Source organism: Pinus tabuliformis, chromosome Q (genome assembly GCF_031772625.1).
Source record: "Pinus tabuliformis cultivar Carrire ecotype Pingquan chromosome Q, CPIR1, whole genome shotgun sequence".
Taxonomy (NCBI): domain Eukaryota; kingdom Viridiplantae; phylum Streptophyta; class Pinopsida; order Pinales; family Pinaceae; genus Pinus; species Pinus tabuliformis.
The window spans coordinates 587128286-587150841 of record NC_142296.1 but is presented as its reverse complement, the minus strand read 5'-3'; positions in this window follow the sequence as shown (position 1 = coordinate 587150841).

Genomic DNA, 22556 nt, shown 5'->3' with positions numbered 1-22556 from the left:
AAAACCAAAGTTGTTAGATCATTGTAACCAGAATACCAATACTGAACCCAAACACTGCATCAAATCACTGAACCAACTAAAAACCCTAATCAATAAAATGTCAAAATATATATGCTACTTTACTTTATCAAATCTGCATGTATACACGACTTCCTTGAAGCATACCTGTGTATAGATCTGAAAATATTGAACCCTAAATCTGAATCGCTGTCATTCTGAAACAAAAAATAAGTTACACCCTGAACCAATGAATTATTCTGAAATAATCACATAATGATCACAAGTATTTAATCACATACAACTAGCAGCATCATCAGTCTTCAATCATCATTTTTAAACCCAGATAATCAAGTAATACTTCATTGGTAGATATTATAAACACAACAAGACTGATTAGACTGATTAGACATCTTATTCAACAAAACCCTAGCTTATATACATGCTTTTCAAAAAAAACTTCCATGTGTACACACGCTTTTCAGGAATCAAACCCGCGTATAGATTTGGATCGATACACGAATTACCAGCAATAAGCCTGCGTATGTATGTGCCTTTCTGTTTATCTAACCCACATACAAATTTGTAACTATTGAATTATATCTTCATTGCACATCAAACCTTCAGAACAAACCCATCTATCAACATACATAATAAAACATGCGTGAGACATAATATCACAGATCAAATAAATCCATTATCAATATAGTCATTTCAGATCTATTGGATCTGATCCATCATCATATTCCCGTGTGCATACTTAGTTTCATATCAAACAATTCATTACTATCCCATTACATACACACTTGCTTCAGATATAACTATTCATAAAATATTCATCACATTCACACTCAAGTATTTTGATCTTCATCTCCTTATATAGATTAGCCCTTATCCAGTACCATAGGTCAAAACCAAACTAATGTTGATGGTATTTTTTTGATGGGATCAAATATTCGTTGTTGGGCTCAATACTATGCGTCAATACTATTTAGAATACCATGGTGCGGAAACTGTACGCGCCTTTTCTTCTTCTTACCCACGTGTATACACAGATTTTCTTCATAGAACCTATGTATACACGACTTTGCTTCACTAAACCTACGTATGTACTCGACTTTGCTTCACATAACCTAAGTATACACAACTTTTCTTCACCATACTTGCGTATGTACGCAACTTTGATTCATAGATCCTGCGTATACTTCTTCAGACTTCATCTTTATTATTCCTATGTCTCAAACTGATATTCCTTTGTCCAATCTTTCTGTCACATCTATACTGGTATGAATACTCATCCTACTACCATCATGTTGACATGTTTATTAAGTAGGTTCCCATCAAAGGAAAACTCATTAAGTAGGTTTCCATCAAGGACAAAACATTAGTCATAATGCCAAAATCAATGTCACTTGACTGCAACAATGCTTCCATGTTGTTATATGATAATATCTTCGGTGGATATTAGTGCATGGAACTCAAAACCACCTTATTTCCATCTTCTAGGTCAATGAATTCCATCTCCACGTTCCTCTAGTTGGTAGTGTATGACCCAATGTAATAGAGCCACTAAAATCCTAGCACCACATTGGTGTCTCGTACATCCACCAAGAAGAAATCATTTTCCACTGTATAATCCCCCATGGTTAGATTCATCTTGGAAACATATCTAGTGTAGTCCATCTCATGGACACCTGGTATGGCTATTGTGAAGCCATCAAACTCCTATGTCGAGATATCTCTCTGATAAACCAGGGTTGCATCTATGAAGTTATGGGAAGCCCCAACATTAATTAATACTATCACCTTATGCCCCGCCATAACTCCTCTAACTCTGAAAGTGTGATACTTGGGGAATCCGGACATGGATTCCATAATAGGGGCTTTACCTCCAGCTTGTGAAGTCTAGCCCCCAACGATCTAGTGTCTCTATTCCTATGCATGATCCATTGTTGGCTTATCATCCTCATCATCATTGTCACTTTCTGAGTACAACTCAATGTAGTGGGCCTTGCATACCTTATCCTTTCCCGCACATTTGTTCGTTGGTTCCCAAGGCTCCTGACAGCTGAAAAAAAGCTTCTTATTTCTCAACTCCTTCTGGGCCTCCTCATACATCTTTGGTTTCCCGGTCAACTCCTTTTGAAAATGTTTGAATTCTTTTCTCTTTTAGGGAAATGAAGGCTTAGGAGGGAATATGATTTTAGGAGCAACATACTTCATGTCCCTCGCTTTGTTAACTACATCTCGTAGAGTGGCTAGTTGATACCCATTAACCCAACCACATAGAGGTTCAGATAGCCCTCCACAAATAACATCACCAACCGAGCCTATGATATGTCTGTGGTCATAACTGCTAATCTCTAAAACTCAGAGACACATGCATATGGACTGCTAGGTTCTTTGAGTTATGCCAACTCCTTGAAATGAATCTCCAGATCCTTCATGTCTAAGCACTCTATGATTCTATGAGTAAACTCAGAATACGAGGTGATGTTGGTATGACCCACGGTCAATAACCCATGATACCACCACTCATGGGCTTCCCCTATTCAGATGTAGTTTATCCAACTTAATGACATCAACCGTGATCATCTGACGTAAATGGAATAATTGTTTGGATTTTGGACCCACGATCTAGCTAAGCATTTTGATGACCCATCAAAACATGGAATAAACACCTTCCCTAGTGTCTTTTGGAGCTCATTTTCTTCCTCATTGCCTTCTACATACCCTTGGGCTTGTTCTTCATCTGAAGGTTGTAGAAATCTGTGAATCTCATGACAACTTGGAAGTCTCACCCCAACCTCCTATTCTACACCAAATAATCCCCAAAGGGAATTTCCTGGTCATTTTGTTCCACTTGTTCAATTGTTGTCCCACGAAAAATTATGGTATGGAGGGTTTGGATGACTTACTATATATGTGGGGTTGGTTGTGTACTGTTATGCATGCATGGATAGCTTCTCCACTATTAGGACCTTCACCATTATTGGGATCCTCATTATTCTTCTCCCCCATTGGATTTTCGGTGGAACCCCCTTTGTTGCCCAAGTTTTTCATCAACTCCACCATCTCCTTTTAGCCCCTAGCCAAGTCATTTAGGGCACTCAACAAGCTATTAAATTCCTAATTTTCCTTATCCCCCATGATTATGTTCTTTTTTTTAGAGGGAAATTATTCTCCTTTCCCTTTGTCAGGTGTTTCTTCTTCTTCTTCTTACAAAGGAGCAGACTCTCTAACCTGGTAACTCCTTCTCTAAGGATACCAGTGAAATGTTTTTCCTCGCAACTAATCAAACCTCAATAAAAGTCTACTCTTAAAACCCAAGAACTGTCCAAGACTATCCTCTAATACCATTATAAGATACCCTCTTGGAAGTACCTTATGCTTTTCATCAAAATTTTGAGTTTTTCTTGGTTTGGTCTTTGTGAGATTTCGTTGAACATTTTGGATGCAAACTAGGTGCACATTTTCTTGTTTTGGGTTTAAATAAACATATAATACCAAAATGTATGCTTACAAAAACACTCTATAATAGCAATATGGTGCTCATAATAAACTCACCAAGAAATATTTATCATTGGGACAATAAGGAAAATCATACAATATCCATTCCATCACTAATTATAACCAAAAAATTACACAGTACCAATAGGGGTTACAATAATGAATAAGATGAGGGAACCTAATATGTCTTTCCACAATTTTATAAGTCCTTTGAGGCAGAGTTAGACCAACATTAACCCTTTTAATTTTAGGCTCATTCTCTGAAGTATAGACAATCCCTTCTCATTGTATAAACTCAACAAAAACCCATGACTACTTCTCAGATATGCTAGCTCCCATGCACTGATATTCAGTGTGACTAAAAAACCAATAAAAAAATACTAACATGGCAGTCAATGGAGGTTAAAAATCATCCCACAAACTCTACTACGATTAATAGCAGAACTCGACACTTTAGTTGGTAAAACTCATTCCACAACACAATATAGCCTCAACCCCAAAACGTGGTTCAATCTTCAACAAATGAAGGGAAACTATACCCTTACCTATTAATAACTCAACCCATCGAATATGTACCAAACTTTGCCCCTTAATTATTGGTGAACACACTGCCTTAAGGTTAGAGCTCGACCAACAAGGTAAAGGGGGTAACTTGACCTTCTATAGTGGTGAACTCGACCCTCCTTGAGCTCAAACTCTTGGCCACTTTAATAGGTGTTCACAACCTGTCCAAGAGATAAAGAAAAAATCCATATTAGAAAATAAAATCAATTGATAACACCGATGGCTTACTTCCTTCTGCAAGTATCTTGATCTCCTTGAAGTACAATGGCAAAATCTAAGTGATTCCGCTCTTCAACTAGCTAGGGTGTGTGGTATCAACACCGAAACTAGTAATCTGCAAGTAGGGTTTCCAAAAACCTAGACTCTTCTCCAAGATCTCTCCAAATTTCCTTTTCTCAAATGGAAAAAGACTAGAATGAGGAGAAACTCCTCATTTTCCCCCTTTTTATAACTTATTTTTCAGTTTTGCCACATTTTTACCCTTTTATTTTTATAAAGTCACTTTAGTGGTTTTTTCACTTTATAAATTAAAAGTGACTCTTCATTAGCCTAGGACATGTCCCCCTTTTTGTCACTTTAGCATTTATAATGTTTTTCCTAGGCGAATCATATTCCCTTAGTTAATTTTTTCCATGCCTTTACCTACAAGAACTTTATTAGGCTAGCAAAAGTCCCCCATATGCCTCTTAAGTGGTTGGGGACATCACAAAAAGTTGGGATGCTATTGATTGGGAGACGTTAATGTGAGGATCAAGGAAGAGGAAAACTTGCATGTATGGGAAGAAACCTAGCTAGTGCAATATATACTCCAAATTTTGGTTATGGTCCTTGTGTGTTATAATTATGGTATAGAACATGATATGGCAGTGGAAGAGTATTTGGAATTTCAAATGTACTATGTCATTAGCTCTAAGGAATAAGGCCCCTAAAAGGGATATTGTATAAAAAAAATGCTTTCATGGCTTGGGCTAGTGTATTTTGTGCAAGGAATGTGATAAGTTAATGTTTTTCTGTAGTTTAGATATGGAAAGAATTGGAAAGAAGCATAGGATCAAAATAGATTTGTTATGGATTTTCTATGAAGAGGGTTTGTAAAATTGGTGTAGGAATTCAACTGTTAAAAAATACAAGTAATTTCCTTTATTACTTTGAATATGGCTAACATGTAATGCATCGATCTTTGAAGGCACACACATTCCTCAGTATATAATGTGTTGTCTAGAATTTTTTTATTCTAAAATGTTTTGACTAATCATTAAAGGAAAAGCCTCTTGGAGTGATTAAAGAGGAATGTCTTAATAAAAGTGGTGCATGGAATTTATTTGATATTGTAAGTCAAGGGGTTCCACCTACCATTGGTGCATGAGGTGTTCTATATTAATTAGATGATCACATTTTAAAGCTCAAGGCTACATTGAGAAGCGACATAATTAATTTCATTAAACTCATGAATTTAAAGTTGTTAATAATGTTAGTAGTTAAAAAAAAAATCAAAGATTTGGTGATTCTCTAATAGTTATTAATTCATTCAAGTTATTAATTGAATGAATGAAGATTTCAATATGGAAATTTTCATTTTGAAACCAATATCCGAGAAGGTTAAAGTCGCTTGTACAACTTTTTACAATATTTGTTTTCAAAATATTTACAAAGAAATTAATATGGATGTAGTTGGTCTCTCAATTGTTGGTTTGGACGTGGATTAGGAGTTTGGCACATTCAATGGTACATGGTAGGCCATTAACTTGAATATCTTCATTCCCTTTTTTATACCTACTAAAGGTAGGTTATATTGTTTTTTATTTTGGTAAAAAAAAAACTTTGACTTTCAATTAGTTTTGAAAATTTTAAACAGATTCTATGAAGTTTATTAAAGTTTTGGAAAAAATAAATATTAAATTGAATATTTTGAAAATAAAAAATTAAATATTAATTTTTTAAAATGTAAATTATTTTTTTCTAATTGGTTGATGTATTTTTATGTGGTTTTAAATTGAATTATGAGATATAAAAATTATATTAAAAAATTACCTGCCTCTTATGCAAGAAGTAATTGGATTAAAAAGTTATTGCAACTAATATGAAATGAATACTACAATATTTGAAAAATGGAAATCATAAGTTGGTCTTAGATCACAGACCTTGATGACACACATTATTGAGATGCACAAAACATTTTTTTATAAATCTAATTGTTTCGACAAAGCAAATATTGTTGAAAAGTGTGCAACAAGAAATGCTTGTTGAGAATGCAACAAGATGATGAAGCTTAGTGAAAAGAGTCGCCTTCACTAAGTGGGCCCGCAGGCAAATTATGGCGCAAGTTCTATTTTTGATCACAGTGTGGATGATCACAGTATGGGTGATCACAGTATGAGTGATCACAGTGTGGGTGACCACAGTGTGAGTGATCACAGTGTGAGTGATCAAAGTCTATTTTTAGACTGGCTGTCAAAAATAGAAAAGTCAAATATTATTGTCTCATAATAATATTTGGACTATAAACTTGATCTTATTCTCTTGGAGCACTTCAGGATGAGCTACAGATGTGGTACATGCAGATCCCAGAGGGAAATACGTGGTTACCTATGGGACGACTAATATTTGCTTGCAGGACTTCAGTTAGAACTCAAGTGAGTTGAGTTTAGTTGTTGGGTGTGGAGCCTGATTATCTTCTATAGTACCGGCATATTGGACCCCAGTTCAAAATGGGGCGGCAACGCCGCCCGTAAAATAATCGCTGCCGTGGGGGGGAGCCCCCCCCTGGCGGGGGGTTTCGGGGGTAGCGCCCCCGAAGCTAAAAACAGCTGTAAAATTGCCTTGTAAAAGTATAGTAATTTCTAGTCAATCTGGGCCGTTCATTAGGCGGATGATCTGACGGTAGAACTTATGTTTAGTTTAGGGTTTTTTGCCCTAGAAGGCAACCCCTCTCTTTATATGAGGTCATTGTATTTGAGGCTGTGATATAGATGTGTATTCGGTGAGCGAGAAACATAGAGGTGAGACTGTGAGAGAAAACAGAGGATATTACAGCGGTTTTGCTGTAGGTTGTATCTCTTCATTTTGCTGGATAATAGAAAGGAAGGACTGGCTGTTCGGGGTGGACGTAGCCCAAACTAGGTGAACCACGTATATCTGTGTCTCTCTTGTTTTGTGCGTTTTCTGTGTTTATATTTCTGCAATATTATATGTGTTCCATTGCTCCGTAATATATAATTTTCTAACAACTGGTATCAGAGCCGAAGGTCTATTTGGCTGATAAACTCGCAGGAAAGAAGGGTTCCTGGTTCGAGTGGGAGCAATGGCAGAAGATGGTAAGTTTAGGGTCGAGAAATTTAACGGCCAAAACTTCTCGCTGTGGAAGATGCAGATGGAAGATTATCTATATCAGAAAGATCTATACCTACCATTGGACGGAAAAACAAAGATGCCGACGGGTATGAAAGACGAAGAATGGAACCTTCTCGATAGAAAGGCACTCGGAACAATACGGTTGTGCCTTGCTGCGTCAGTCGCCTTCAACATTTCGAAGGAAACCACCACAGAGGGTTTGATGCAGACGTTGTCGAAACTATATGAAAAACCCTCGGCCTCAAACAAGGTATTTCTTATGAAACGGTTATTTAATATGAATATGTCGGAAGGTGGATCTATTGCAAACCATTTAAATGATTTTAATACAGTTACAAGCCAGTTAAGTTCTGTAGGGGTAAACTTTGATGATGAAGTTAGAGCTCTGTTATTCTTGTGCTCATTACCAGAAAGTTGGAATGGTTTGGTAATGGCCATTAGTAACTCCGTTTCTGGATCTAGTACTTTAAAGTTTGATGATGTTGTCAGTGCTATCCTTAGCGAGGAAATGCGACGGAAAAGCTCCGGTGAGACATCGGGAAATGCTTTGAGTGCAGAGTCTAGAGGAAGAAAAATGGAAAGAGGAAAGAGCTCACGATATCGCAGTAAATCAAGGAAAGGCAGATCCAAGTCCAGATCGGGGATAGTGTGCTGGAAATGTGGAAAGAAAGGACACCTAAAGAAAGACTGTAGATCTCGGAAGGGAAAAGAAGGAGATACACAGCAAGAAAACAATCATGAAGCAAATGTGACAGGTGAGGTGTTACAAGATGCTTTGATTCTTTCTTTTGAAAATATTACTGATTCATGGGTGGTAGATTCAGGGGCTTCATTCCATGCCACACCTGATAAGAAATACTTTCATGACTATGTTCAAGGAGATTTTGGAAAAGTTCGTTTGGGTGATGATAAACCCTGTAAAATCGTTGGAATGGGTAAGGTTCTTGTAAAACAGCAGAATGGAAACCAATGGCTATTAAAGGAGGTAAGGCATGTTCCAGATCTAAAGAAAAATCTGATTTCAACAGGGCAGTTAGGCGGTGAAGGTTGTGTGACAACTTTCACAGATAAAGCTTGGAAGGTCACTAAAAGAGCCCTGGTAATAGCAAAAGGCGAAAAGGTTGGTACATTGTATTTATGCAATGGTATTTCTAACTCTGTTAATGCTTTAACTTCCAGAGGAGCAGATGCAGCATTATGGCATCATAGGCTCGGACACATGAGTGAAAAGGGGATGAAGATTCTTCACTCAAGGAATTTGTTGCCGGGTTTGAAGAATGTTGATTTGGACTTCTGTGAGAACTGCATTTATGGAAAACAGAAGAGAGTCAGATTTCTCAGAGTTGGGAAAGAAAAGAAGAACGAAAAATTAGAGCTTGTGCATACAGACGTATGGGGACCTGCTCAGGTATCATCTCTCGGTGGCTCTCGTTATTATGTTACTTTTATTGATGATGCAACTAGAAAAACTTGGATTTATTGTATTAAGAATAAATCTGATGTATTTGATACTTTCAAGAAATGGAAAGCTTTGGTTGAAATTGAGACAGGAAAGAAATTGAAGTGTCTTAGATCAGACAATGGAGGTGAATATTGCAGCAAAGAGTTTGATAGGTACTGTTCAGAGCATGGAATTCGCAGAGAGAAGACAGTTCCAAGAACACCACAAGAAAATGGTGTGTCAGAAAGGATGAACAGAACAATCATGGAGCGTGCAAGGTGCATGAGATTGCATGCAGGATTGCCTTTACAGTTTTGGGCAGATGCTGTAGATACTGCTGTTTATTTAATAAACAGAGGACCTTCAAGTTCCTTGGATGGTGGTGTTCCAGAGGAAGCATGGACAGGGAAAAAGGTAAACTACTCTATTTTAAAACCTTTTGGTTGTGAGGCCTTTGTCCATATTGATAAAGAAAATAGAACAAAGCTTGAGGCAAAGTCAAAGAAATGTACCTTTATTGGATATGGTGTTAATGATTTTGGTTATCGCTTATATGATTATGAAAATCACAAAATCATTAGGAGCAGAGATGTAATATTCAATGAAAAGGTCTTGTATAAGAATCAGTTGCAGGAAAAGAAACAAGAAAAAGGAAACAAGGAATACGCAGTTCTTGATGAAATTACTGAAAAAGTAAAGGTGCCTGAAAATAATAATAATCAACAACCACAACAACAGCAACCATCACAACAACAACAGGCACCCCAAACACCTGAAAGTGGTGTTAGAAGATCTACCAGGACAAGTAGACCTCCTGAACGATACTCTCCTTCATTATATTATTTATTGTTGACTGATTCCGGTGAACCTGAATGTTATGAAGAAGCAATGCAGGTTGAAAGCAAGAAGAAGTGGGAGGTAGCCATGGAAGAAGAGATGGACTCCTTAATGCATAACCAGACTTGGGATTTAGTCAGGTTGCCTGCAGGAAAAACTACATTGAAGAATAAATGGGTTTACAGGCTGAAGGAAGAAGATGGAGGAAAGCAAAGGTACAAAGCTAGACTTGTGGTGAAGGGGTTTGCACAGAAGAAAGGTATTGATTTTGATGAAATATTTTCTCCTGTTGTTAAAATGACTTCAATCAGAACTATTTTAAGTCTTGTAGCAGCTGAAGATTTGCATCTTGAGCAGTTAGATGTAAAGACAGCCTTTCTCCATGGGGATTTGGAGGAAGAGATATATATGCAGCAGCCACAAGGATATGAGGTGAAAGGGAAGGAGAAACTTGTGTGCAGGTTGAAGAAGAGCTTGTATGGTTTAAAACAGGCTCCAAGGCAGTGGTATCTAAAATTTGACAAGTTTATGTCTGAACAAGGTTATACTAGATGTCACTCTGATCATTGTGTTTATCTGAAAAAGAAAAATGATAGCAGCTATATTATATTGTTATTGTATGTAAATGACATGCTTGTTGCAGGATCTAACATGCAGGAAATAAATGTGCTCAAAAGAAAATTGGCAAATTCATTTGCAATGAAGGATTTGGGTGCTGCAAAACAAATCCTTGGTATGAGAATAACTAGAGACAGGAAAAATAGAAAATTAACATTGTCTCAGAATGAGTACATACAAAATGTGTTGAAAAGATTTAACATGCAAAATGCAAAACCAGTTAGTACACCTTTTGCTAGCCATTTCAAACTTAGCAAAGAAATGTGCCCAAAGACCCAAGAAGACATGGATTATATGTCTAAAGTTCCATATGCATCAACAGTTGGAAGTTTAATGTATGCAATGGTCTGCACAAGGCCTGATATTGCACATGCAGTGGGAGTTGTAAGCAGGTACATGAACAATCCAGGAAAGGAACATTGGATGGCAGTGAAATGGATTCTCAGATATTTGAGAGGTACCACAAATCAGGCATTATGCTTTGGTGGTTCAAACATATCCCTACAAGGATATGTTGATGCAGATATGGCAGGTGACAGAGATAATAGGAGGAGCACTACAGGATATGTATTTACTGTCGGAGGAACAGCTGTCAGTTGGGTTTCAAAAATCCAAAGTGTTGTTGCACTTTCAACAACAGAAGCAGAGTATGTTGCTGCTACAGAGGCTAGTAAAGAAATGATTTGGTTACAAAGGTTTATGGGTGAATTGGGTAAGGAGCATGATATGGGCACGTTATACAGTGATAGTCAAAGTGCCATTCATCTTGCAAAGAACTCAGCATTTCATTCCAGGACAAAACACATACCGCTCAAGTACCATTTCATACGATCAGTGTTGGAAGATGGAGAGTTGAAGCTGGAAAAGATACACACTAGCCAGAACCCTGCACATATGCTAACAAAAGTTGTAACCAGGGAGAAACTGAGAATATGATCAGTTTCAGTTGGTCTTCAAGGATGACGATGAAGATGAGAAACAGCCAGGTCCAAAGAGGAGTCATTGTCCAGCAAATGGAGCAGCGGTGGAGTTGCTACAATCAGTCTCCAAGTGGGAGATTGTTGGGTGTGGAGCCTGATTATCTTCTATAGTACCGGCATATTGGACCCCAGTTCAAAATGGGGTGGCAACGCCGCCCGTAAAATAATCGCTGCCGTGGAGCCCCCCCCTGGCGGGGAGTTTCGGGAGCAGCGCCCCCGAAGCTAAAAACAGCTGTAAAATTGCCTTGTAAAAGTATAGTAATTTCTAGTCAATCTGGGCCGTTCATTAGGCGGATGATCTGACGGTAGAACTTATGTTTAGTTTAGGGTTTTTTTCCCTAGAAGGCAACCCCTCTCTTTATATGAGGGCATTGTATTTGAGGCTGTGATATAGATGTGTATTCGGTGAGCGAGAAACATAGAGGTGAGACTGTGAGAGAAAACAGAGGATATTACAGCGGTTTTGTTGTAGGTTGTATCTCTTCATTTTGCTAGATAATAGAAAGGAAGGACTGGCTGTTCGGGGTGGACGTAGCCCAAACTGGGTGAACCACGTATATCTGTGTCTCTCTTGTTTTGTGCGTTTTCTGTGTTTATATTTCTGCAATATTATATGTGTTCCATTGCTCCGTAATATATAATTTTCTAACACTACGGATGTGGTACATGCAGATCCCAGAGGGAAATACATGGTTACCTATGGGACGACTAATATTTGCATGCAGGACTTCAGTTAGAACTCAAGTGAGTTGAGTTTAGTGGACTGGAGGTGCAGTTGATGGAGTTGTGTTCAGTTTAGCTTTGTTAAACTGGTTGTATTTAGGCTAACTGGAAAATAGACTAGAGATGAGTTGGGTGAATTAGTTATTAATTAATTCACAAGTTATTAACTCATAATGCAACTATAGAATACATCAGTTAACTTAGTTTCATGTCAGGGCATGTTCAGTTCAGCAGGGACAGGTGTTAGAGGATCATATTGCTATCAGTTGTGACTATAGCTGTGCATGATGATTTGCACAATCAGAGGGATTGAGTATGCCAATGAATTGGCCAATATCAAAAATTGTAGCCTGTGCTCACGTCCAACAGAGTGTGAGTGATTATTTGCAGGTTAAATACGAGTTTGGTAAGCCATTCTCATCAATTCTTGAGCAGGTATTGAGCTGTGGAGGCAGGCAAGCAGCGGGGGAGATTTGGAGATCAGATTTGAGTTGTATTGTGTGTAGCATGTGGAGATAGTACTGAGTACTTGTGAGGAGTATTGTACTATGTATTGTTACATGATTCAATCAATATAATATACAGATAGTTGGGGTTTTTAGCGAGATGCTTTCCCCGGGAAAATACTGTGTTGATATGTGCGATTGATGCTTCTATGTACGCCTGTGAATGTTTCTGCTTCTGTAAATTGATGATCAATGTAGAGGAGGTTATGTATTATGCATGTTCCGCTTATAAGTGTATAATCAAGATAATCTCTGTGAATATGTGTCATATTATTCAAAATTTCTACATGGTATCGGAGCTGCTTGATTTGTAGAAGAGATTTTTACAGGATATCAAGCGAGGATTGATCATCAGATCTATTATTCAGAAAGTGTTTACATTTTATTTCTTCAGGCAGAGTCTGTAATCAGGCTAGGTAGCCTCTGGATTCATCCTTCTTTTGGAAGGTGAGATATCCGGTGAATGCCCAGACAGTCAATCTCTGTACAAGAAATACTTTGTTCTCACAAATTCTAGATCGGAAGTGGTTGAGTTTTTGAGCTGGTGGAATTCGAATTTAATTCCAAAGCAAGAGATAAAACTCAGAAACATTAAGTGTGAGAATGGAGACAGTATGCCCCAGTATCTCACGAAGTTCACCCAATGCCGGGATGAGCTGAGAAGTGTGGGGGTGACTGTTGGATGAGGATGGTGAGTCTAGCACTCCTTGACCTTCCTAAGAGTTGGCATAGCTACCAGGTCTCGGTGAATTGAAGGGAGAGACTACCAGGATGGGAGAGACTTTGGTCGGATCTTGTGCAGGAGGAGATTAGATGGAGCACCAGAGACAGTTCTTCATCCATGCAGGATGAGGAGAACTGTGCCTTAGCGAGTAAGGTGAAGAAGGGGAAGGAGAAGGGTTCTCTTTCTGAATCCAGTTCTTCCAGTGGTGGGAAGAAGGTTGACAAATCGAAAGTGCGATGCTTTCGTTGTCATGAGGAGGGTTCACAGGTCAAGAACCTGTATGCTCTTGAGGTTCAAGATGCATGCAAAGCCTTGAGCAGCGAGGCAACTGATGGAGACTTGGTGGTTGAGAGGGAGTGTATGTTACCTTTCAACATGGAGAGCCAGAAGAAGTCTCAGATGATTGTGGAGGAGCCACGATTGGTGCAGCAGCTTCAGGAGGTTGTGGAGGAGCCACAATAAGGGAAGCTGAGAGGAGATCGAGTAGAGACATCTACTCATCTAGAGACCTCCAGTAGGGGGAAACTTCGAGCCAGGTGGGCTGAGGGATCGCATGCAGCCATACCTCCAGGTAGGAGGTGGGGTGATGTGGATTGATCGTCCCAAGGAGGAGGGGTAGGATCCTTGAGGTACCCAACCTCTTGGATGAGACCTTTCTACAGGAGCCCCAAATGTGTAGTAGAAGGAATTGATTGATTGGGTAGAGACAGATGCAGATGGAGCGGCAGAGAGAGCGACAGTGCAGGGAATCCCAGGACAGCGCATAGCTAGCAGGCTGCAGCAATGCGAGAGGCACAAGTGTTTTGCATAGTGCTAGGTGGCACAGAGAGGTGTGCAATGGTGTGAGATGCATGGAGATGTTGCAGTAGCGCAGATGTTAGAGAGGGAGCACTTGTAAGCAGCAGGTAGAGCTTCAACATGAGAGGATGTTTTTAGCCCAACAGGGAGATCAGTTGGGAGGTGCAGTGTGGATGCAATGTTGGGAGATAGAACCAGCAGCAGCACGGATGCAGTCAGAGATCAAAGTGACAAAGCCTAGAGCAGTCAGATACTGAAGAGCACAGAGATGCAGAGTCTTCAGTCGACAGAGGCAATAGCAGTCAAAGACTTTGATGACAGAGCAAGTGGACCAGCCAGATGTGTTGCATGGAGAACATTCCAGAGTTTCGGGATCGGGTTTGAGAGGAAGCCTTTCTTGTTGAGAGGGAGTGTTGAAAAGTGTGCAACAAGAAATGCTTGTTGAGAATGCAACAAGATGATGAAGCTTAGTGAAAAGAGTCGCCTTCACTAAGTGGGCCCGCAGGCAAATTATGGCGCAAGTTCTATTTTTGATCACAGTGTGGATGATCACAGTGTGGGTGATCACAGTGTGGGTGACCACAGTGTGAGTGATCACAGTGTGAGTGATCAAAGTCTATTTTTAGACTGGCTGTCAAAAATAGAAAAGTCAAATATTATTGTCTCATAATAATATTTGGACTATAAACTTGATCTTATTCTCTTGGAGCACTTCAGGATGAGCTACGGATGTGGTACATGCAAATCCTAGAGGGAAATACATGGTTACCTATGGGATGACTAATATTTGCATGCAGGACTTCAGTTAGAACTCAAGTGAGTTGAGTTTAGTGGACTGGAGGTGCAGTTGATGGAGTTGTGTTCAGTTTAGCTTTGTTAAACTGGTTGTATTTAGTCTAACTGGCAAATAGACTAGAGATGAGTTGGGTGAATTAGTTATTAATTAATTCACAAGTTATTAACTCATAATGCAACTATAGAATACATCAGTTAACTTAGTTTCATGTCAGTGCATGCTCAGTTCAGCAGGGACAGGTGTTAGAGGATCAGATTGCTATCAGTTGTGACTATAGTTGTGCATGATGATTTGCACAATCAGAGGGATTGAGTATGCCAATGAATTGGCCAATATCAAGAATTGTAACCTGTGCTCACATCCAACAGAGTGTGAGTGATTATTTGCAGGTCAAGTACGAGTTTGGTAAGCCATTCTCATCAATTCTTGAGCAGGTATTGAGCTGTGGAGGCAGGCAAGCAGCGGGGGAGATTTGGAGATCAGATCTGAGCTGTATTGTGTGTAGCATGTGGAGATAGTACTGAGTACTTGTGAGGAGTATTGTACTATGTATTGTTACATGATTCAATCAATATAATATACAGATAGTTTGGGTTTTTAGCGAGATTCTTTCCCCGGGAAAATATTGTGTTGATATGTGTGATTGATGCTTCTATGTACGCCTGTGAATGTTTCTGCTTCTGTAAATTGATGATCAATGTAGAGGAGGTTATGTATTATGCATGTTCCGCTTATAAGTGTATAATCAGGATAATCTCTGTGAATATGTGTCATATTATTCAAAATTTCTACAAATATAAATGACATACATGATCAAACCGTGCAAAAGATTGAATTTAAAGTTTTATATGCCCATCCTTTTGCATTGGAGTCTAGGGGAAAGCATAAATCATGTTGTGCTAGCTCATACTACAGTAGCACATTCAAAACGAGAGGAGAAGGTATAAAGTATAGCTTGATAGTTACTCATTCTCATAAGCCTTCTTGTAGAGTTTATCTATATTCCATACCTATTGAGGGTTAGTTGTTGAACTTTTTAACCTTTTACTGTTGATGTTGAGATTGCAACAAGATGATGGAGCTTAGTGAAAAGAGTCGCCTTCACTAAGTGGGCCCGCAGGCAAATTATGGCGCAAGTTCTATTTTTTATCACAGTGTGGATGATCACAGTGTGGGTGATCACAGTGTGAGTGATCACAATGTGGGTGACCAAAATGTTGGCGACCAAAGTGTGGGTGATCAAAGTCTATTTTTAGACTAGCTGTCAAAAATAGAAAAGTCAAATATTATTGTCTCATAATAATATTTGGACTATAAACTTGATCTTATTCTCTTGGAGCACTTCAATTTGAGCTACAGATGTGGCCCATGCAGCTGTCAGAAGGAAGTACGCTTTTCTTATGAGTCAGTTGAGTTGTTGCATGCATGACTTCAGTTAGAACTCAATCAGTTAGAACTCAATCAGTTGAGTTTGGTGGAGTTGATTGTGGAGTTGATGGAGTTGTGTTCAGTTTGACTTGGTTAAACTAGTTGTAGTTAGTCTAACTGCAGATAGACCAATGATGAGTTGTTAAACTAATTATTAACTCATAATGCAACTATAGAATACATCAGTTAACTCAGTTGCATGTCAGTGCATGTTCAGTTCAGCAGGGACAGGTGTTAGAGAATCAGATTGCTATCAATTGTGACTATAGTTGTGCATCAGATCTTGCACAATCAAAGGATTGAGTATGCCAATGAGTTTGCTCATGTATTTGCCCAGTTTGTAGCTTCTGCTCACGTCTTACACATTGTGAGTGATTCTTTGGAGGTGAAAAACGATTTTGGTAGACCATTCTCATTCATTCTTGAGCAGGTATTGAGCAGTGGAGGCAGGCAAGCAGTGGAATAGATTTGGAGATCAGATCTTAGCTGTATTGTGTGTAACAGGTGGAGCTGGTACTGGATTGCTTGTGATAAGCATTGTACTTTGTAATGTTACATGGTCTCAATCATTAATATATAGATAGTGTGGGGTTTTTAGCGAGATGCTTTCCCCGGGTTACATACCGTGTTAATGTGTGAATGCTCTTGATGTTTTATTATTATTGATGCTGCTATATTGATGATCAACGTAGAGGAGCTTATGTATTGTGTATGTATTCCGCAATAGTACATGATCAGGATAATCTCTGTTGAATATGTGTTAAATTATTCAAAATTTCTACATGGTATCAGAGCTGTTGATCATCAGATCTACTATTCAGGAAGTGTTTACATTCTATTTCTTCAAGCAGAGTCTGTAATCGGGCCAGGTAGCCTCTGGATTCATCCTTCCTTTGGAAGGTGAGATATCCGGTGAATGCCCATACAGTCAATCTCTGTACGAGAAATATTGTGTTCTCACGAATCTTAGATCCAAGGCGGTTGAGTTGGTTGCTGGTGGAATTCGAATTTGCAGCAGTGTTTTCTTGGTGACAACGCAGCAATGTCTTTCAATGGATTGCGATTGGAGTATGCTCTTAAGGGTAGCTCAAACTATATTGCATGGAAGGACAGGATGGAGGCAGTATTGGATGATAACAGGCTGAAGGAGTTCATAGAGACGGATGTCCCAAAGCCTACTGATGCTACTCAAGCTGATGCTTGGCAAAAGAAGACCGCAAAATGTCGAAGGATTCTGTTGGAGGGCGTGAAGGATCACATTGTGTCCAGCCTCCATGGAAAGGCTACTCCATATTTGATGTGGAAATCATTAACAGAATTATTCCAAAGCAAGAGCGATCAGAGGAAGCTGGCGCTCAAAGATAAACTCAGAAACATCAAATGCGAGAAGGGTGACAGTATTCCCAAGTATCTCACGAAGTTCACTCAGTGTCGAGATGAGCTGGGAAGTGTGGGGGTTACTGTCGATGATGAGGACTTGGTGAGCTTGGCTCTCCTTGGTCTTCCGAAGAGTTGGCATTCCTATCAGGACTCTGTCAATGGTCGGGAGAAATTGCCAGGATGGGAAAGACTATGGTCAGATCTTGTGCAGGAGGAGATCAGGCGGAGTACCAGGGACAGATCTTCGTCAAAGGGAGATGATGAAGAGAATTGTGCTTTGGCTGCCAAAGCAAAGAAAGGGAAGAGCAAGAAAGCTTCTCAGTCTGGTGTGAAAGGCAAGAAGCAGGATATGTCCAAGGTGAAGTGTTTTCACTGTCACCAGCACGGACACTATGCCACTAATTGTCCGCAGAAGAAGAAGAACAAGCAGGCTGCTGGATCTTCAGCAGGAGAGGCTCTAGCCTCACAGTTTGAGCTTGATTTTTCATTGATCGCATGCTTGGTTTCAAGTGTGATGGGATCAGTGTGGTTCTTGGACAGTGGTGCGTCTTTTCACATGACGGGAGATAGAGATTTGTTCTCTAATCTGGAGGACAAAGATCTTGGAGTGCACATCGAGATGGGCGATGATGGTAGATACAGTGCGACCGGTATCGGTACCATTTCCTTTGAGAGGGAGTCTGGTAAACCCTTCGTATTGAAGGAAGTCATGCATGTTCCAGGATTGACGAAGAATCTCATCTCAGTGGCGATGTTAGAAGACAAGGGGTATGATGTTGTTTTCAGCGAAGGAAAGGCTTTCCTGCGCAGCAAGACAACTGGTGAGACCCGGAAGATAGGGGTTCGAGTGAGGAACCTTTATCAGTTGCATGTAGATGGATGCGCAGCAATGGCGGGCAAGGCAAAAGGATTGGTGAGCCGGGATGATGGCGAGTTGTGGCACAGGAGATTGGGTCACCTTCACCATGGAGCCTTGAAGATACTGCAGCAGATCACTACAGGGCTTCCTAAAGGCACACTTGCGCAGTCAGATCAGTGCAAGGGGTGTACTTTGGGAAAGTTTGTGAAAGCCACCTTTCACGAGAAGGATATTCGTGCCACGATGATCCTTGAGAGAATTCACACAGACGTGTGTGGACCTTTCTCAGTTGCTTCGACAGCAAAACACAGGTATTATGTGATTTTTGTTGATGATTTCTCTCGTAAGTGCTGGATCTTCTTCATGCAGAAGAAGAGCGAGACATATTCAAAGTTCTGTGAATTCAAAGCACTGTTCGAGAAGGAGTCAGGGAAGAAGGTGAAGGCTCTTAGGAGCGATAATGGTGGTGAATACATCTCGGACGAGTTCAAGGATTTCTGCAAGGCAGAAGGGATTCGTAGAGAGCTCATAGCTCCCCATAACCCACAGCAGAATGGGGTAGCTGAGCGGAAGAACAGAACGATTGTGGGTGCTGCATGGGAAATGTTGCATGATCAGGGCCTACCCCTTCACTTGTGGGCAGAAGCATGCAATACAGCAGTTTATGTGCAGAACCGTTGTCCTCATAGGATACTTGGCATGAGTACACTGAGGAGACTTATTCTGGTAAGAAGCCTGATCTTTCTCATTTGAGGATTTTTGGTGCTAACGTTTACATGCATGTGACGAAGGATGCCAGGAAGAAGTTGGAGCCAACCGCAGAGGTTGGGATATTTGTGGGGTACACTGATACGCCCCACAACTATCGTGTGTAATTGCCAGACAGTGGTAAAACTATTGTGCGACGGGATATAAAATTTCAGGAGGAGAAAGCCATGAAGTGTTCGCTTGAGAGGGAGCTACACTTGCATGCAGATGAGGAGCTATTAGTTCCTAAGGATGAGCTTCAGGACGTGGGTCAGCCACAGGACGAGGTTCATGGAGTGGAAGAGACCACTCATGCAGCGCCAACCATCAGAGGGCGAAAGCGCTTGACAGAAGCTGAGTGACTGGCTCAAGATGCAGAGAAAGTTGTAGGACCACCTACAGCCCAACGCAGGCAGAGACAGTCACCTAATCGGTACACTAGATACATGGCTTTGATGAGCAAGTGTGTTGTGACTGAGCCATCCTCTTTCGAGGAAGCTGTGGAGGATCCCGCATGGGTAGACGCCATGGTGGAAGAGTATGATTCTATTGTCAGAAACAGTGCATGGGAGATTGTTCCTAGACCGGAAGGGAAATCACTGGTGGGTTCGAGATGGATCTACAAGGTCAAGCAGGCAACTGACGGGAGCGTGGAGAAGTACAAGGCAAGATTTTTTGCCCGAGGCTTTTCACAGATAGAGGGGATCGATTATGAGGAGACCTTTGCACCTGTCGCAAGGTATTCTTCCATACTAACGATTCTTGCTCTCTCAGCGCAGATGGGATGGAACATTCATCAGATGGATGTGAAGACTGCGTTCCTCAATGGAGTCATTGAGGAGGAGGTGTACATTGAGCAGCCCGAAGGCTTTGAGGTCTTTAGCAGCGAGTCGCATGTGTGCAGGCTCAAGAGAGCGTTGTATGGGTTGAAGCAAGCACCACGTGCTTGGTACACACAGATAGATAGCTATTTCACAGGACTTGGATTCTCCAAGAGCGAGGCGAATCCTAACCTATACCAGATTGTGGTGGAGGGTAAGTTGCTTATCATTGTACTGTATGTTGATGATTTGATTCTAACGGTGATGAGCTGTTGATACTGTCATGCAAGAAGGATCTTGCTACAGAGTTTGAGATGAAGGACTTGGGCCTCCTTCACTATTTCCTAGGATTGGAAATATGGCAGTGCAGTGGTGGACTGTTTGTTTCTCAGGGAAAGTATGCTCGGGAGATACTGGAGAAGTTCAACATGCATGGCTGCAAGCCTGTTGATACTCCTCTTCCTGGAGGTTGGAGGAAGGAGGATGCCACTTCGGGAGAAGAAGTGGATGCCACTGTTTATCAAAAGTTGGTGGGGTCACTGATGTATTTGGTCAATACACGACCTGACATATGTTATGCAGTTAACCAGCTTTCACAAGCTATGGTTAAGCCTACCAAGCTCTTCTGGAAGGCGGGCAAGCATGTATTGCACTACTTGAGAGGCACATCGGGATATGGTTTGTGGTACAGACAGGAGGATGAGGTGAAGCTATGTGGCTTCACGGATGCAGATTGGGCAGGGAGCCCAACAGACAGAAAAATCACATCAGGAGGGGTCTTCAGTATTGGATCGACAGCAGTTTCTTGGTACAGCAGGAAGCAGAGATCCGTGGCACTCAATCCAGCAGAGGCCGAGTATATGGCAACAAGTTTGGCTGCATGCGAGGCTATATGGATGAGGAAGATCCTGGTTGGTTTGTTCGGTTCTCATTTGGATCCTACTGTGATTTACTATGATAACCAGAGTTGCATTAAACTCTCGGCTAATCCTGTATTTCATGATAGATCTAAGCATATTGACATCAGGTACCATCATATCAGAGATTGTGTGCAGCGGAGGATCATGTTGCTTTCATACATTCCAACGGAGGATCAGGGTGCTGATATTCTGACGAAGGCTCTCACCAGGAGCAAATTCGAGTACCACCGAGGCAGGATAGGGGTTGCTGATAATCCATATCTTGTCGAAAGGGAGTGTTGAGATTGCAACAAGATGATGGAGCTTAGTGAAAAGAGTCGCCTTCACTAAGTGGGCCCGCAGGCAAATTATGGCGCAAGTTCTATTTTTTATCACAGTGTGGATGATCACAGTGTGGATGATCACAGTGTGGGTGATCACAGTGTGAGTGATCACAATGTGGGTGACCAAAATGTGGGTGACCAAAGTGTAGGTGATCAAAGTCTATTTTTAGACTGGCTGTCAAAAATAGAAAAGTCAAATATTATTGTCTCATAATAATATTTGGACTATAAACTTGATCTTATTCTCTTGGAGCACTTCAGTTTGAGCTACAGATGTGGCCCATGCAGCTGTCAGAAGGAAGTACGCTTTTCTTATGAGTCAGTTGAGTTGTTGCATGCATGACTTCAGTTAAAACTCAATCAGTTGAGTTTGGTGGAGTTGATTGTGGAGTTGATGGAGTTGTGTTCAGTTTGACTTGGTTAAACTAGTTGTAGTTAGTCTAACTGCAGATAGACTAATGATGAGTTGTTAAACTAATTATTAACTCATAATGCAACTATAGAATACATCAGTTAACTCAGTTGCATGTCAGTGCATGTTCAGCTCAGCAGGGACAGGTGTTAGAGAATCAGATTGCTATCATTTGTGACTATAGTTGTGCATCAGATCTTGCACAATCAAACGATTGAGTATGCCAATGAGTTTGCTCATGTATTTTCCTAGTTTGTAGCTTATGCTCACGTCTTACACATTTTGAGTGATTCTTTGGAGGTGAAAAACGAGTTTGGTAGACCATTCTCATTCATTCTTGAGCAGGTATTGAGCAGTGGAGGCAGGCAAGCAGTGGAATAGATTTGGAGATCAGATCTTAGTTGTATTGTGTGTAACAGGTGGAGCTAGTACTGGATTGCCTATGATAAGCATTGTACTTTGTAATGTTACATGGCCTCAATCATTAATATACAGATAGTGTGGGGTTTTTAGCGAGATGCTTTCCCCGGGTTACATACTGTGTTAATGTGTGAATGCTCTTGATGTTTTATTATTATTGATGCTGCTATATTGATGATCAACGTAGAGGAGCTTATGTATTGTGTATGTATTCCGCAATAGTACATGATCAGGATAATCTCTGTTGAATATGTGTTAAATTATTCAAAATTTCTACAGTTGAATCAAATAAAGAGTTAAATTATTCAAAATTTCTACAGTTGAATCAAATAAAGAGCTCCAGAAGTGGTCAGATGATTATATCCAAAGACAAAAAAGATGAGAATTTGTTAGGTTTCCCA